Here is a 5,935-nt window from a genome sequence, read left to right as displayed (position 1 = left end):
TAACCATTGATAATTTCCTACCATTTTGTCTGTAATTTGCTAGGTCCCCCCTATTATTATGTTATCCTTCTTTTATTCTTTAAAATAAAAAAATTTAAAAAAAAAAAAAGAAAAAAAAAAGAAAATATAGGAGAACCCACATCTGTCTCAGCAAGTTTCTAGCACAGAGAGTACTCCACTATACAGGACCTATATGACATTCTCAAAATTACAGCACTACTCTTACCCCAGGTCATGGTATCACTGTCAGTGTTCAAGGAACTAATTCCCAGAACCTGAAAATGTGCCACCTGCCATAAATAAAAGACATTTAGCAGATGTAATTACGGTAAGTACCTTCAGATGAGGTGATTTCCTGGTTTACCAGCTGGGACACATGCAAACCCAAAGGTCCTTGTAAAGAAAGAGGGTGGCAGGACAGTCAGAGGAGTGATGAAGCCGAGGTTGAGGGCCACCACTGCTGGTTTTCAAGAAGAAGAGAATCATGAGTCCAGCCATGCAGGAAGCCTGTGGAAACTGGAAAAACAGCTGAATTCTATCCTCAGATGCTCCAGAAAGAAAGCTGTTGTGCTGCTTTGCTGACAACGTGGTTAAACTTAAAGTTCTGGGAGACATCTGACCTCCAGGACTACAAGATAACATATTAATATTGTGTAAATGACTAAATGTGTGGTAATTTATTACATGAGCAAAAGGAAACTAATAGCATATGCATATTATCAGAGTCAAAGTGAAATCACTGATGTCAACCATAACAAATAAAATAATAAATGAAGACAGAAGATTATGATACAGGGTTCCCAAGCAAAATGGTGTGAGAATATTGATCAAAGAGACTCTGTGAGAATCACAACCTTCACAAAGATCATCACAATTTATACACACACACACACACACACAAATATTTCTATAAAGACACCTCCCGAGGATTGTCTGTCCAACCTCACACTGATGCCACCTTATTATACTTCCAACAAAGGATTACTGTTTTAAAATATCTAATGGAATCCTCCTCCTTACATAAGACAGAGCTGACAGAAGCCACAAGCTTGGGCTGTTGAGGAGGTGCCAGAAACAACTGGAAGTGCTCTTATCATAGGCTGCTCACCCTGATGGATACAGGGCATAGGGTTATGATAACAGCTGGTACCCAAAGCTCAGAGCTGCAATGCTAAGAATGGAGTGCTATTGATTCTCATAGCTCAGAGAGGCTAACACTGAGGGAGCTGCACTCTGTCTTTTTGCAATTTTTATCTGAATTGAGCAAAAGAAGCCTTAGCCTAAGTAATTTAGCTACCTAGATGCATGTTCCTTTACAGTAATAATCAATAGATTATTACTGTGGGACTCCTGAACAAAAGTATGGTTTGGTGAAGACATCAGTTCTAAGATATTTCTAGAGAACACAAATTTAGAAAAACATAGGCACTTTCCTGGAACCCAAAAGTCCATGGTTTGGGGATATGTTACTACTCACTTTTTGATCTGACTCAAAAATAAATTTATAAAGTCCCAGGCCCTGAAGGCTTCAGACATAAATATCCATGATTGTTATAATCATGACAGCAACTATATCCTAAAATTACTTTCACAATGGCTATCTAATTTGTAAAATAACACCATCCAACTTTTCATTTGTTAATACCATCTTCCATTATGAAGCAAAGACCTCTCCTTTGTAATTATGGTGATCTCAATAATAAGAGCCCACTCCCAATGTCCATGCTGTAATCCTTATGGTCTATGAACATACCATATTACATTGCAAAAGAGACTGTGCAGTTGTAATAAATTAGGGATTTGGGTATGGGGAAATTATCCTGGATAATCCAGTTTGGTACAAAGTAATCACAAGGTCCTTAAAAAGGAAGACCCAGGAAGTTTATTCAGGGAAGGAGAGGTGATTATGGAAACAGAAGTCTGAGGGATGCAAGACCACAAGACAGGTACTCGTGGCAGTATTTTAAAGCTAAACAGGGCATTCAACTGGATTGTCACCTAGAGGAAATGCAGCCCTGGTGTCCCATTTAAGGCTTTAACCTTAACTATGAGATACTTTTACTGACCTCTTTTAATCCACCAGATTTGTGGTAATTTATTACAGCAGCAATATATCAATTTAAAAAGTAACACTAATGTATACTTTTGTACAAAATTTCCAAAATGCACCCAAAATAATTTATTCAAGAGTACTTTAAATAAGTACTCTGGGATTATAAACTAATCTATAGCAAGTTATGACAGTGGTACAGTCTGAATCCATATTATCTGTACAATCTGATTCTATAATTATATTAATTTTCATGTAATATATTTGTAAGGTGAGAACTCCAAAATGCCAGGTTAGTAGGTCCAGATGTTGGAGTATATGGCATAGTAAATCTCCCTCTTTGATACAACTGAATTGAATGTAATTTAATTATCTGGTTTTAAGGAATGGCACAAGGCAGAGACCAGCCAAGACCACCAGCCTTCTGTAAAGGTAACATGGTGTGGAATTTATTATGCCTGGGTGCAGGCAGACAGAGGGAAAAAAGTCATCTTTAGGGAGCAAAGAGAAGCAGGCCTTTTTTATAGGGCTTGAAAGAAGGCAAGGGACATTAGGTGGGAAGATCTTAGTAAACATCAGTAGTCAAAGTTCTCTGGCTGTCTCGTGCCTCCATGGGTAAAATCCTTGAGACATCCAGTGTGAGTGTTTGGGTGTCTTTAGATGTCCCAGTGTTTTGAAAGATTCCATGCTCCATCTTGTCTATTTTATGTCATCCTGTGTTTGCTGAGTGCATCCAGGTACTGGTCTGAGAACATGCCTTTGCTGGCAGACAGGTTCCTCAGGTGGAGCTGCTATATGTATAAAAGTCCTTTTAGATATACTTTCATCAGAAATTTTTAATTATGAATGGATTTTGGATTTGAGATATTTCAGAAGCTTTTTCTGCTTCTATTGAAATTATTATGTAGCTTTTATCCTTACTTCTTTTTATGTGGTGTATTACGTTCATTGATTTATATATGTTGTACCATACTTCCATCTTCAGAATGAAACTGACTTGGTCCTGATGTATGATCTTTTTAAAAACTTGTAAAATTCTCTGTGAAAGTATCTTATTGATGATTTTTGTGAACTAGGATGGCATGTAGTTATTTATTCCTCAAGGTTTGTTTTCAAAGTAGTATGCAAATAAACTGGAGACTTCTTCAAGCACATGAATAATCCTGTCTCTTTCATCTCCTTGGGATACTGGTTACACACACACATAACATGAGAAAGCTCTAAACTCAGAAAGCTCATACTTATTCCACAGCCATCAAGCTTACCAAGAGACCAAAAACCTCTGAATCTTACCTCTGACATTTCTCTGCTGCCATAAGATCACCCTCTATGTTGTTATATGGTATTTATTTATTTTTATTTTAAAGATAAAACAGCAAAAACAAATTAACAAACACATGAACAAAACAACATAAAAATAATACAGAATTTCAGACAAGGTGGTAGGAAATTAACAATGGTTGTTATATTACATATTGTTATCTTCAAATTGGTTACTCAGACAAACAAATACAGGCATGTAAGGTTGATCGAACAATTAAACATTAACTGATCCTTTCAACAAAGTAATAGAAATTACTAGTAAAATTATCTTAACTATCTTGTTTGTGTGTGTGTGTATATATATATACACACACACATTTTTTTCCCTTCCATCATTCTCTCTTTTCTCTTTTCCATTATCCCAGTCCTTCTTTCTTTTTGAGCAGTTTCTTTCCCTTTTGCAATATGTATTGTACTTTTCAGATGTTATTTTTTTCTTTCAGATTCTTACACTAGGGAGAAAATATGATGTTTACACATGCGAGTCTAATTTATTTCACTTAGGAGTATGGTTTCTAGTTATATGCATTTACCTATAGAAGCCACGATTTATCTTTCTTTATAGCTGAGTAATATTCCATTATTTTTTTAAAAATAAAAGAAGGAAAACATTAATAAACACACAATCATTTACAAAATAGCAAAAAAAAATACAAAGTTACAAACAAAGTGGTAGGAAATTAACAATGCTTGTTGTATTACATATTGATATCTTCAAAGTGGTTTCTCAGGAAAACAAATAGAGACATGAAATATTGATCAATCAAGGAATCATTAACTGTTTCCCTCAGCAAAGAAATAGAAGACAGTAGTTCAGCTATGTAAACTATCCTGTATATACATACATACAAATTTCTCCTTCTTTCCCTTCTCTTTACCCACATCCCAGTTGCCCTTTACCTTTGAGCATTTTCCTTTTCTTTTACAATGTGTATCATACCTCCTAGTTTAAATTAACTCTTTCAGGTTTTACAGTAGTAAAACAATGTGGTGCTTGCACATGCAGATCTGATTTATTTCACTTATGAGTATGGTGTCTAGTTGTGACCGTTTACCTATAAAAGCCTCGAGTTTATCTGTTTTTATGGCTGAGTAATATTCCATTACATAAAAGTACCACAATTTTCTTATCCAGTCCTTGGTGGATGGACATTTGGGTTACCTCCACAATTTAGCAATTACACCTTGCGCTGCTATGAACATAGGTGCACATATATCGCTGTGATATGATGGTTTTAGATCTTCTGGGAGAATACCCAGAAGGGGAATAGCTTTGTTGGATGGGACCTCTAGAGCTAGTTTGCCAAGAAATCTACAAACTGATTTCCACTGTGGTTTCATCAGTCCGCATTCCCACCAGCAGTGGGGAAGAGTTCCTATTTCTCCACAGCCTCAGCAGCACTTGTTATTGGTTGATTTTTTATGATAGCCATTCTTACTGGGGTGAGATGGACTCTTAATGTTGTTTTAAATGGCATTCTCAAATGACTAATGATGTTGAACATTTTCTCATGTATTTATTTGTCATTTGTCTTTCTTTATCTGAGAAGTGTGTATTAATCTCCATTGCCAATTTTTGGATTGGGTCTTTGAATTGGAAGGGGGTGACATTTTTTAATTCTTTATATGTTCTAGATAAAAGCCTTTTCTCTGAGGGACAGTCAGCTAAAATTTTTTCCCAGTTTGTGGGTTTTCTTTTTACTCTACTGGTGATTTCTTTAGATGTGCAGAAAATTTTCAGTAGGATGAGATCCCAGTTGTTGATTCTTTGAAGAGTTTCACGCGCAGTTTGGCTTTTGTACATGGATTCTCTGCCTGCCTCTATGTCTTCAAGGTTTTTACCTACTTTCTATTCCAATGGATTTAGTGTTTCTGTTTAAATATTGAGATCAGTGATCCATTTTAACTTGACTTTGGTGCGTGGTGATAGACTTGGGTCTATTTTCAGTCTTTGGCAGGTATTAAGCCAATTTTTCCAGCACCATTTATTAAAGACGCTATTGTTCTTCCAGTGACTTTGTTTGGCTCTTTTATCAAGAGTGTATTTATGGTTGAGTGTATTTATGGTTGTAGCTGTTTCTTCCAGTGTGTTCCACGGATCCTCAGGTCTGTTTTTTAGCCAGTACCATGTTGATTTTATGAAAGTAGATCTGTAGTATAATTTCGGGTCAAGGATTATGATTCCACCTGACTTGTCCTTGTTGCTCAGGATTGCTTCTGCTATTCTGGGTCTCTTCTGGTTCTAGAAGAATTTAAGTAATGTTTTCTCTAGATCTGTGAGGTATGCTAATGGTAGTTTAATGGGAATTGAATTGAGTCTGTACAACAATTTTGGGAGTATGGCCATTTTCACAATGTTGGTTCTTCCTATCCATGACCAAGGAATATTTTTCCATTTACTGGAATCTTTGATCTTTTTTCAGAGTACTATAGGTTTCATTAAATAGATTTTTACTTCTTTTTTTTAAATTGATTCCTCCCCCCGCGCCTTGCGCCCAGGCAGTGAGTTCTCCGGGAGCTGCAGCGCTCCTGGGTCCGAGTGTGGGCCGGACTCATACCACC

Source organism: Chinchilla lanigera, unplaced genomic scaffold (genome assembly GCF_000276665.1).
Source record: "Chinchilla lanigera isolate Chin_1 unplaced genomic scaffold, ChiLan1.0 scaffold00061, whole genome shotgun sequence".
Taxonomy (NCBI): Eukaryota; Metazoa; Chordata; class Mammalia; order Rodentia; family Chinchillidae; genus Chinchilla; species Chinchilla lanigera.
The sequence above is the reverse complement of the archived record's forward strand: the minus strand, read 5'-3'. Positions refer to the sequence as shown.